At 42.4% G+C, this 12882-nt stretch overlaps 1 protein-coding gene across 1 annotated transcript in view; it reads right to left on the bottom strand.

The window, feature by feature from the left end:
• Positions 1-614, bottom strand: part of SLAMF7 (SLAM family member 7) — a 44793-nt gene extending 44179 nt beyond the window's left edge. Inside the window, exon 1 of the mRNA XM_089336949.1 lies at positions 353-614. The gene's annotated coding sequence lies outside the window, so the exon portion shown is untranslated. The remainder of the gene's footprint in view (positions 1-352) is intronic.
• Between the last annotated feature and the right edge of the window lie 12268 nt (positions 615-12882).

Consider the following 12882-nt stretch of genomic DNA (forward strand, 5'->3'; position numbering starts at 1 on the left):
TCTCCTGGTCTCCCATGAGGTGCAGGACCCAAGCACTTGGGCCATCCTCCACTGCACTCCCTGGCCACAGCAGAGAGCTGGACTGGAAGAGGAGCAACCGGGACAGAATCCGGCGCCCCTACCGGGACTAGAACCCAGTGTGCCGGGGCTGTAGGCAGAGGATTAGCTTATTGAGCCGGGGTGCCAGCCCTCATCCTATCTTGTTAGTGACATTTTAACCTTTAACAATGAAGCATTGTAACAACACAGCTTTAACATGAAGTCAACACAAACTCTGCTTTTATAAAACATGGGGGGGGGGGATATCAAAGGGAACAGTTACAGAAATACTGACGTATCAAAATGAGCATACCTCGGCATCCCCAGCACCTTCAGCCGTTTGTGCCTGGTCTATGTGGTCCCTCTTGTTATTACAGTGCCATTTGCAGCATTGCCAGCATCAGCTTTTCCCCTTTCCCCCATGTTCAGTACCTTTTCGGCTTTCTTCTCAGGAGCATTTTTAGCCTTGGTTTCTGGTTTTGCAGCAGGACTCAGCAGATAAGCTGTGGTCCTCCTCACTGGTCTGTCTTGACTTTAATCACCTTTCGCATCTTGCGAATCTTGCTCTCTGGTGTGGTGGAAGTGGCGGTGGTGAGACCCAAATGGTGTATTGTGAGGATGAGTGATAGATGATGGGTTTGGTCAGTCCGGAAGTTACTCTGGCCTCTTCTTCTCCACAATGTTCACCATTTTATTTAAACTTTAGACTTCTGTTCTACTTCTTCACTTCTCATGTATTTCCTTACTCAGTAGAAACTGGTATTTTCTCTTACGATTCATTTGAAATTGATGATTTATTAAACCCAAAGGAAGCTTAACTCTTTGGATGTTTAACAATGGGTGAAAAGAGAAACACAAGGTTACTATTAAATTTTTTAAAATAAATCTTAGGAGCTGTCCTGTAGCCCAGCAGTTGAGACATGAGTTAAGATGCCACGGTTCACATCAGAGTGTCTGGGTTCAATACTCAGCTCCTGCACCTGACTCCAGCTTCCTGCTAATGCAAACCCTGGGAAACAGCTGTGATTGTCAAAAATTGGATTCTTGCTACCTATTTGAAAGCCTGGATTGAGTTCCCAGTTCTTAGTTTCAGCCTGATCCAGGCTTTTGGGTAGTGAACCAGTAGATGGAAGCATGCTGTCTCTCTCTCCCTGTGTGTGTTTTGTGTGCGTGTGTGTATCTGCTTCTCTAATAAATAATAATAATAAAATCTACTTTAAAAAGATTTTTTAAAAAAGATTATTTATTTGAAGGTCAAAGTTACACACACACACACACAGAGAGAGAGAGAGAGAGAGAGAGAGAGAGAGATCTTCCATCCCTGGTTCAATTCCCAAATGGCCACAATGGACAGGGCTGAGCCAGGCTGAACCAGGAGTGAGGAGCTTCTTCCAGGTCTCCCATGTGGGTTCAGGGGCCTTCCCAGGCACATTAACAGGGAGCTGCATCAGAAGTGGAGCAGCTAGGTCTTGAAGTGGCACCCATATGGGATGCTGGCATTGCAGGTAGTGGTTTTATCCACTATGGCACAGCACCAACCCCCTAAAAAGTAGATTTAAAAGCTTTACTCAAACTGAATTCCTAAGGTAGACACTAGTTCACAGTTTTATGTAAATTATTTCAGATCCTTTTATATGCATATGTATCATATTATACCCAATCCTCCTACATACACAGATTTTAACATGAATAGGAGTCTATAATATATTTTTGTACATTTTTTCTCAACAATATACCACAGAAATTCTTCTGAAAGGAATTTAAAATTCCTTTAAAATTCTAAAAGGAATATAAAATTGATCTAAAATCTCATGGTTCCATATTACTCTGTAGTATGATTATGCCATAATTTGTTTATCCAACCTCATACTGATTGGTAGCTTAGTTCCAGTTTCTTTCTTTATAAATTCCACTATAACGAATTTTTTTTACAAATTTTTATGAAACATTTACTTATTTATTTGAAAGACAGAGTGACAGAGAAAGGGAGAGACAGAGAGAGAGACACCAAGAATTCCTTCTGGGTCCCCAACATGGGTTGTAGGGGCCCAAGTACTTTGGATCATTACCTTCCAAGGTGCATTAGCAGAAAACTGAATCAGAAACAGAGTATCTGGTGTCACATGGGCAACACACTATGGGATGCTGGTATTGCAAGAGGCAGGTTAGCCTCTGCACCACAACGTTGGTCCCAGTTTCCAAAATTAAAAAAAAAAATTATTTTCCACTTTATTGAACGTTAGAGAGTCAAAAAGACACAGAGGGACCTTCCATCTGCTGATTCATTCCCCAAATGCCTGCAACAGCCAAGGCTGGGCCCAGCCAAAGTTAGGAAACTTGAACTCAATCTGCGTCTCTCACGTGGGTGGCAGGAACACAAGTACTTGGGCCACCACCTGCCACCTCCCAGAATGCACATCAGCAAGAAGCTGGATTAAAAACAGAGTTAAGTAACCAGTACTCCAACATTGGATGCTGGCCTCCCCAAGCCACTACACCAAGCACTTACTCCCGTAATGAAGATTATTGAATATTGTGTACAATTGTGCCAATATATTTCTACATAAATTATTACAAATATAATAATGTGCAAAACACATTATGTAGTTAAAATTGTGATCCATCATTTCAAAGTTTTCTCTAAAATCACCACACCAATTTATACTCCCATCAGTAGCAAACATGTCAAGTTCTTTGTATTTTTCTCATTCACGGACTCTAACATTTAAAATCTTTATTTCAACTTGATAGACCACAATTTACATTCCCCTTGAGGGTGGGAGGGAAGTTATGGGGGGGGGGGGGAAAGCCATTGTAATCCATAAGCTATACTTTGAGAATTGATATTCATTAAATAAAAGTTTAAAAAAATTTACATTCCCCTCATTCCTACTGTGAGAGAGCGTTTTTCTTATGCTTATTGGGCTTTCTTATTCTTACCCTACAGTGGCTATGGATATACTTGGCAATACATACAGCTACATAATCTGATTACATTTTATTTCCTGCAGCATTTGACATTGTTAACTTCTCAATTCTTTAAATTCTCTCACTTCCTTGCTTTAAGTGCTCTGATTTTACTTTTACTGCTTTTCTAGTAAATCTTTGCCAGTCTCATTTGCATACACTCTTCCTTTGCCATATCTTGAAGGTTGGCATCACCAGGGAATTGCCTCCACAACCTCCCTTCAGGAGCTTCCACTGCTTTCCAGGTCACATTAGCAGGGACCTGTTGGGAAGTAGAGCAGCCAGGACTCAAACTGGCACCCATATGGGATGCTGGGGCTGCAGATGGCAGCTTAACTCACTGTGCCACGGCACCAGCTCTTATAAATAACAATTCTTTCCCTCCCTCCCTTAATCCCCCTCTTTCCATTCTTTATTTTTAAGATTTATTTATTTATTTGAAAGTTGGAGTTAGACAGAGAGAGAAGGAGAGACAGAGTCAGAGAGAGAGAGAGAGAGAGAGAGAGAGGTCTTCCATCTGCTAGTTCATTCCCCAGATAGCAACGGCTGGAGCTGTGCAGACCTGAAGCCAGGAGCCAGGAGCCAAGAGCTTCCTCTGGGCCTTACCACGTGGGTGCAGGGACCCAAGCACTTGGGCCATCTTCTTCTGCTTTCCCAGGCCATAGCAGAGAGCTGGATCAGAAGTGGAGCAGCTGGGTCTCGAACCGGCGCTCATATGGGATACTAGCACCGCAGGCATTGGCTTTACCTGCTACACCACAGCACCAGCCCCACTATTCTTTATTTTTCCTTTAAGTATTGCAATAACAATTTCAATTTACTTTCTAATCACAGTTCATCAAGTGAAAAGTAAAAAAAAAAAACCACAGTTCCACAGGAATGTAGACAAGGGCTACAAACAATAATCAAATCATAAGATGTCAGTTTCATTCATATACATTAGGGTGAGTTTTTTTTTTTTTTTTTTTGTATTTTGTATTAACTACCATGTATCAGAGAAAGTGTATAATGCTTTTATTTGGGGGTGGGGTGGACTGGTTTATTTCGCTAAGCAAAACTTGCCATTCCCACATCCCATTTCATCCCTTATTCTGCCCACTGACTTAATTGCCCAAGCCAGGAAACAAACCCCTCCTTTTTCCTGTTCCTCTTCCTGCTAAGGCAACCACGTTCCACCTGGCCTGACCCCCTCCCTTCATACCTCCACCTCCACCACAGCTGAGGCTTCACTGTTGTTTAACTGCATTCTCCCAATAGCTTTATAGCATCTCCATGTTTCTAATCTCATCTCCCGCTTCACCAGCGTTTTCTAACTTGTGAATTCCAGCACATCACTCCTATGCTCAGAACCCTTTCATGACCTCCTTTCACAAGCCTTCCAGATAAAATCTAAACATCACAGACATTTAAGTCTTAGCATTCCAGACCTGGTTTCCCTACCCAGTCTTTCCATTACTTCAGCCACATTAAAATATCTTAATATTTCTGAACAGGCCAAGCCCCTGAAGTGCTCAGACTTTACATATCACGCTTGCCCTGTTCTTCAAAGAAGCCGTAGCTGTCTCCCAGTAACCTCCGGTGTTCCTATCAACAGTGTGGCCGTCATTTTCGTGTGACCTTCTAGTTCCCCATTTCACAACCACATTGTATATTGCTGGTTCCTCCGTGAGACTCTGAGCTGCAAAACATAGGGCTAGGGCTTTCACTTCTACATTCTCAAGTGGATCTCAAGAAATATTCAGTCAGGAGACAGGAAGAGAGGTCACAAGGGAAAGAAAGGAAAATGGATTCTGCCTCTGTTAAAATTGTTCTCTTCTGGGGTCAAGGTTAATAATGACCACACAATTGCTAATTGCCATAGACATGCCTTTTGCTAATCTGGATATAGGTTTTAAAGTCTTTGTCTTCTTTTTGAGATTTTTCTCTTAGATTCCTCTCTCTGGTGCTCCTTCACGTTTTCCTCCTTAGGACTCATTTCTTCTTCCTGCTTCTTAGGTCACAAATTGATCCCAGGACATTATCCTGGATCCCCCTCCCTTTAGTCTTAGAGAATGTCCCTGGGCCTGGAGTCTCTTCAAGCATTTGCAGGATTGTGCTGCCACCTGCTGGAGTCATTGGAAGCCCAGCAACCAGCAGCAAGGCTCTGGTCCTAGTGGGGCTGCCTAATGCCTCATATACTGGAGCAGAAAACACTGAGGCAACCCTCTCTGGAGGCTTCTGGACAGGTGGACTGCACCCTTCCACCTTCAGTTTTCACCTCCAGAGTCTGGAGCCTGGAAAGGGAACTTGTCTCTTCTGCATCCCAACCACATGCTCTCACCAATTCTGACAGGTAGATCCTGTCCCTATCTTTGCTCTCATTTTTTTTTTTTTCCAAGAAAATTTTACTGGAATGGCTTGGCCTTCTTCCACTCATGAACTTCCAAAACTGGGCCCACTATGGGATTCAAGTGTCTTTCTTCTCACATCCTCAGCTCAATACCAAATTCCCCCCTTAAACACCTTTGGACTATGCAGAGCTTCATCTTCTTTGAGTTCCTAGTTTCAGATTGGTTTGACTGTCACATTGTCTCCTGTGAACTCTATATCCCCTCCAGCATATTGTGGACTCCTAGGATCTTGGGAACTTCAGAAGCTGTGTCCAGAATCGTTAGGCATATCAGCTTTAGCATCAGAAAGATGTGGGTTTGAATTTTGACTCTGGCTGTAGTATCCTTGGGCAAGCCATTTACCTTCTCTGAAATTCAGTTTTGTATTGTATGCAACCAGGCTTATAGGCATCCTTCCAGGGATATTGAAGAAATGAGATGATGTATGCAAAAGTCTTGATAAGTACCAAACTCAATGGACATTGAGAAAGTAATAGCTCTAGAATTAATATAACCTTGTTAAAGTTATATATATACTCCTAGGCAGCAGGAGGAGTGCCCACCAGATAAGATACAGAGAGGGGTCTGTATTTAATTCACATGATGAGGTGTGTTGACCTGTAGCTCATCCTCACTTCTGGCATCTCTGCAGCCCCACCTTTCGGCATGTCTACACAGCAGGAATTTTTGCAACCAGGATTTGAGGACAAGACCAGTTGATTCACCCATAGGCAGCTGGGGGCTTCTGCATGTTTTTTGCTTTTCTATTTTTTTTTTTTTTGACAGGCAGAGTGGACAGTGAGAGAGAGAGAGACAGAGAGGAAGGTCTTCCTTTACCGGTGATTCACCCTCCAAAGGCTGCCACGGCCGGCACGCTGCGGCCAGTGCACCGCGCTGATCCGAAGGCAGGAGTCAGGTGCTTCTACTGGTCTCCCAATGGGGTGCAGGGCCCAAGCACTTGGGCCATCCTCCACTGCACTCCCTGGCCACAGCAGAGAGCTGGCCTGGAAGAGGGGCAACTGGGACAGAATCTAGCTCCCCGACCAGGACTAGAACCCGGTGTGCTGGCACTGCAAGGCAGAGGATTAACCTACTGAGCCGCGGCGCCAGCGTTTTTTGCTTTTCTCACCCTTGTTTTACCTCTTATCAGACTCCTACCTAGCCAGACTTGCACCTCAGAATGGGCATTCACAGTACAACAGTGCCTACTACCACTGTGGGAAAGGCAAAGACTTCTCAGCTGAAGTTTATACAGCATTCCTCTGTTTTAATGTCATGCCACATCACATGGACATCAGTTACTGTATCTAAGTATCCCTGTGGGAACTATAAGGAATTCTGTATACTTCTCACAACAATCTGCAAGGGAAGTGTTATTTCTCTGATGAGTGAAGGCAGGCCCAAAACAATGGTATGATTCTCTTAAGGTTTGTAAAACTTGTCAGAATCAAAATGGAGAGACTAGAGTTGTGGCACAGTATGTTAAGTCACCACCTACAATGCGGGCATCCATTAGTGTTGGTTGAGTCCTGGTTGCTCCGCTTCCAATCCAGCTCCCTGCTAATGTGCCTGGGAAAGCAGTGCTCATGTAATAACCAACGAAAAGCCATATGTAGATTATATATGCCATTGACTCCCAGCGATCTAACTATATGTGCACAGGATAAAAAAAGATTTAGAAAGAAAGACTGTATACTAGAAAGTTAACAATGATTTTTTTGTGTGGGATAAGGAGTTTTGGGATAATTTTACTTTTAGCTTTCTAGTTGTCTTCTTTTTTGGTAAATTATCTATAATTTGCATGTATTCTTGAAATTAGGAACATCTTAACAATCTCTTCTCACTTTTACTTACTCTTGTTACTTTTGTCTCTCAGCTTGTTCTCTTCTGCCCAAGAGTTGCAGCTTCTGTTAAGTGATAAGAACAAGACTGCAAAGGGAGTCAGAGACAAGGAGCCCAGGAGCAAGGGGAGGAAATTCTAAGAAGATCCCTAGATGTGATCAAGCTTGAGTTACTTGGAAACGATAGCCAACTGGCAAGGTAGAGAAGGAAAGAGGAATTTCAGGCCATGGAAACAGTAAGCACAAATCAGGGAGACGAGCTAGGGAGCATAGCTTGATCTTGACTAAGACTAGTTCTGGAGGGCAGGGGCTAGGCCTGTTGTTTTTAGTATCCTCATGGACATGCAGAATTCATCCATTTAGCACCTTGTAAGCACTGGTATGTGTTTATGACACCAAAGGAGAGGTGGACAATAACCTGTATTCACGACCCCAGAACAGTGCCTTGAATGCTAGATACCACTGTGCCCCAAACTCTAACCTCTTAGCCTTCCTCCTTTGATTTAACTTGCTGAATTGAGGGATTGGTACAGCCAGCCCTACAAGATTCTAATCAACTGACTTTTAAGGACATTTGCTTCTCCAATAGATAACAGTTGGCAGTCAGTATTGTCTCGAGGGGCTCCGTTTGGGGGGAATTCCAGGTCTTGGCAGGGGAATCCCAGGCCTAGGGCAGAGTTAACTGCCACCTGCATGCAGCCTCCAGGCTGGCCATGATACCAGCAGAGCATCTTCTTGGTGCTTCAGGGCGGGACTGCTGTCTTCCCTCTAATCCGTGCCCTAAAGTGTACATTGCCTTATTCCTAATCTCAATTTCTTTGGCAGACAATCAGAGCACAAAACAAAAGGAATGTATGAGCCTTAGCACCATGCAGTTGCCCCTATCGTTTGCCACACTTATTCCTAAGTCATCCTGCAGCCTCAAACAAAACAAAACAAAACAAACTCTTTAGCAGAGCAGTTCTTTTTTTTAAGATTGTATTTATTTATTTGAGAGAGAGAGTTATAGAGAGAAGAGATACAGACAGAATGACCTTCCATCTGCTGGTTCACTACCCAAATGGCCACAACTGCAGGAGCTGAGCCAGTCTGAAACTGGGAGCCAGGAGTTTATTCTGGGTCTCCCACAAGGGTGCAGGGGCCCAAGCACTTGGGTTATCTTCCACTGCTTTCCCAGGCCATAGCAGAGAGCTGGATCAGAAGAGGAGCAGCTAGGACTTGAACCAGCATGGGAATCTGGCACCACAAGCAGAGGCTTAGCCTACTATGTCACAGTGCCAGCCCAGAGCAGTAGTTCTTGAGACCCAGAGGCTTGCTACCCTCTCTTCTGTCAACAGAATAAATGTTCTCTTTCCTTCACCCCAAAACCTTGTCCTTGTTATTTTGATTGGCACCAGGGACAGGAATAGCTCTAAGGACACACATGGATGAAAGTGAAAGGATGATAAGATATTCTGAGCAAACAGAACCCAAAATGATTTGGCCTACTTAAAACAGATAAAATAGATTTTAAATAAAAAGCAGTAAAAAGATTCCAGGAAGGTCATTATACAATGAAAAGGAGTATCCAAATTGGAAGGAAAAAAAATCAAATTGTCACTGTTTGCAGGTGACATGATCTTATATACAGAAAATCCCAAAGACGTCACCAAAACACCTTTAGAACTAATATTCAACAAATTTCCAGGATACAAAATTAATGTACAAAAATTAGTAGTGTTGTTATATACCAATAGTGAATTAGCTGAAAAATAAGCAAAAAAAGCAATCCTATTTCCAATAACTACAAAGAAACACCTGGGAATACAATAAACCAAAGAAATGAAAGATCACTACCATGAAAATTATGTCATAAGTGGAATAAGTTGAAAACACACGCAGAAAAAAAAATGGAAAGACATCCCATGTTCATGGATTGGAAGAATCAATATTGTCAAACTGCATACAAATCATTTTGGGTACAAAGTGATTTACAGATTCAGGACAATTCAGTACAATCCCTATCAAGATCTCAACGACATTTGTCACAAAGCTAGAAAAAACATTACTGAAACTTGCATGGATATACAAAAAAATCTCCAAAAGCTAAAGTAATCTTGAGCAAAAAGAACAAAGGAGAAGGCATTACACTACCTTACTTTAGAATATAGTACAAAATTGCAGCAATTAAAACAGCATCAGATTGGCATTAAAAAAAAAAAAAAAACAGATACATAGGTCAAAGGAGCAAAATAGAAACCCTAGATGCAAACCCATACATCTACAGTCAACTGATCTTTGACAAAGGTGCTAAGAATATGCATTGGGAAAAGGATAGACTTTTAATGAATGATGCTGGGGAAATTGGATATCCACAGAAGAATGAAACTGGACCCTTATCTCTCACCTTGTAAAAAATCAATACAAAATGGATTAAAGACCTAAAAGTGAGATCTGGAACTTTGAAGCTATTGGTAGAAAACATAGAGAAAACACTTCAAGAAAATGGAATAGGCAGGATTTCCTTCCTTCCTTCCTTCCTTCCTTCCTCCCTCCCTCCCTCCCTCCCTCCCTCCCTCCCTCCCTTACTTTTTAAAGATTTATTGATTTTAAAGATTTATTGATTCAAATATTTATTTATTTGGAAAACAGAGAGAGAGAGAGAGCAAGAGAGAAAGAGAGAGAGATCTTCCATCCGTTGGTTTACTTCCCAAATGGCTGCAAGATCCGGGGCTGCACCAGGCCAAAGCCAGAACCTAGAACTCCATCCAGGTCTCCTACATGGGTAGCAGGACCCAAGCACTTGGACTATTTTCTGCAGCTCTCCTAGGTGCATTCAAAGGGGGCTGGGTCAGAAGTGGAGCAGACAGGACTTCAACCAACACCCATATTGGATGGCAGCACTGAGGGTGTTGGCTTAATCTGTTGTGCCAAAATGCCAGCCCAGAATTTTCTAGCTCAGATCAAAAGTACGGGAAATGAAAACAAAAGCAGACAAACGGAGTTGTATCAAACTGCAGAGCTTCTACCTAGAAAAAAAAAGGACAATCAACAAAATGAAGAGATAATTTACAGACTGAGAGAAAACATTTGCAAGCTATACTTTTGACAAGTATATCTAAATCAAAAATATATATATCAAAAACATATAAAGAATGTGCACAACTTAATAGTAAAAAAAAAGCCTGTAACCCAATTTTAAAATGGACAATAGATCTAAACAGACATTTCCCAAAGGAGGACGTACTGGCCAGCAAGTACATGAAAAAATGCCCAATATCACTAATCATCAGAGAAATGCAAATAAAAATAATAATGAGATATTACCTCCAGTAAGATTGTCTATTACCAAAGAGACAAAAGATAACAAACATTGATGAGCATGTGGAGAAAACAACAATTGCACACTGTTGGTGGGAATGTAAATTAGTAGAAACAAAGTAGAAAACAATACAGAGGTTCATCAAAATAAATAAATAAATAAATAAATAAAACTACCATATCACCAGGCCATCCATTCCTGGGAGAATATCCAAGGAAATGAAACCCATTTGTCAAAGAGACATCTACACTCCTATGTTTATTGCTGTACCATTCACCACAGCAAGAAATGAAAACATCCCAAGTGCTCACCCACTAATGAGTGGGTAGATAAAATATAGCACATATACACAGTGGGATATTACTCACAAAAAAAGGTTGAAATCTTGTCATTTGCAGCAACATGGATGGAACTGGAAGTCACTAGGTTAAGTGAAATAAATCAATCACAGAAAAACAAATATCAGACGACTTCGCTCATGTGGAGTCTAAAAATACATGAGCTCACAGAGTTAGAAATATAATGGTAGTTAATGGAGGCTGAGAAGTGCGGAAGAAGAATAGGGAAAAGTTGCTTGTTATAGCTAGACAGTAAGAAGTTCTGTGTTCTATTGCACAGTAGAGTGACTATAGATAATGTTAATGTGCAGTATATTTCTCTAGTAATTAAAAAACCTGGGAAAAATAAATAAAGGTGGAAGCAGGATAGTATATTTAAGCCAATTGTTCCCAGCCTTCAGCAAATAGGTATTTTCAGGATAGACGAACATATACTAAATAAAGTCCCCCAGCAGAGAGAAAGAGAGAGAAAGCTCTGGGGCATGGGTACTTTGGGGACGATGATCCTGGGCACAAAGCCAGAGGGAGGTCTTGAGGGCACTCCTTGGATGAGTGGTGAACTCCGAGTGAGTGGTGCATGGGCTGGAGGGGAGGAAAGGTGAGGGGCTCTGGAACACTTGCTGCAGAACCAAACCTGCTGGCAGCCACAGTACCCTCTCCCCTACTCAGTGGGACTCAGCTCCAGGGGCTGCTTCTCCCATGATTCAGACCTTTGGGAACCCATCTGTCCTGAATACCACATGTACTCCCTTATATGTGGGAGTTGAAATCTAAAAACAAAACACTCACTCTGAATACAGAATGTTGATTATTAGGAGCAGGGAGGGGCGGAAGGAATAAAAGGAGTTTGGATGTGGCTCATTAAGTGTGATAAAGACACTAATAGAAGAAGTTAAAGAGGGGAATGCGGTACAGGGTATATGGGAACTCTTGGCGTACTATTTCACAATTTTTGTTTTGTAAATTTAAAACTGTTCAGAGATAAAATGTTAAATAATTTTTTTAAAAAAAGAGAGAACAAACCAGCCATGGTCTCTCCTTGTCCCCCCTTTTCCTCCAGACAGCCATGAGACGGGTGGGGAATGGTTTGCACACCCACAAGCGCCTTCCTTTCTTTATCTTGTCCTCCTCTCATTTGACTCTGCTGCCTCGTCTCAGCTCCTTCTATGTGGTTTGCTTTAAAATCTTCACTAGTGAGGGCAGCATTTGGTAGAGTGGTTATGATTCCAGTGGGGAATATCAGAGTGCCTGCTTCACTCCCCATTCCAACCTCTTGCCAATGCACACTCTGGGAGGTGTCAGGTGAAGATGCCTCAAGTACCTGGGGGACCTGAGTTAAGATCCTGGCTCCTCACTTCGGCCTAGTCCAGCCCTGGTTGTTATAGGCATTTGGGAAGCAAACTAGTGAGGAGGAACACTCTCTCCTCTCTCTCTCTCTGACTCTGCCCTTTCAAATAAATAAATATTTTTAAAGGTTTATTTATGTATTTGAAAGGTAGAGTTACAGAAAGGCAGAGACAGAGAGAGCAAGAGGAAAGGTCTTCCATCCACTGGTTCACTCCCCAAATCACTGTAATGGCCGGAGCTGCACCGATCCAAAGCCAGGAGCCAGGAACTTCCTCTGGGTCTCTCACATGGGTGCAAGGGCCCAAGCGCTTGGGCCATCTTCTACTGCTTTCCCAGGCCATAGCAGAGAGCTGGATGGGAAGTGGAGCAGCCGGGACTCAAACTGGTACTCATGTCAGGGGCCGGCAATGCAGGCAGCAGCTTTACCCACTACACCACAGCGTTGGCCCCAATAACTACAAAAAAAAAAAAAAAAAAAAAAAAAAAAAAAAAAAAAAGAACAAGAGAAAAAAAAAAAAAAGAGTGTGTGTGTGTCTAGAATTTCCTAGACTACAGGAGTAGAGATTCTATTTTGGGGGCCCAAATAACCTTACTTTCCTACTAATATTCAGGGGATAGTTATATGTAAAGTTTCAAACAACGAGTTTCTCATGAGAGAAGAGCCAGAAGGCCGGGCTGGG

Source organism: Oryctolagus cuniculus, chromosome 7 (genome assembly GCF_051225735.1).
Source record: "Oryctolagus cuniculus isolate XC-2025 breed Fujian yellow rabbit chromosome 7, ASM5122573v1, whole genome shotgun sequence".
Classification (NCBI taxonomy): Eukaryota; Metazoa; Chordata; class Mammalia; order Lagomorpha; family Leporidae; genus Oryctolagus; species Oryctolagus cuniculus.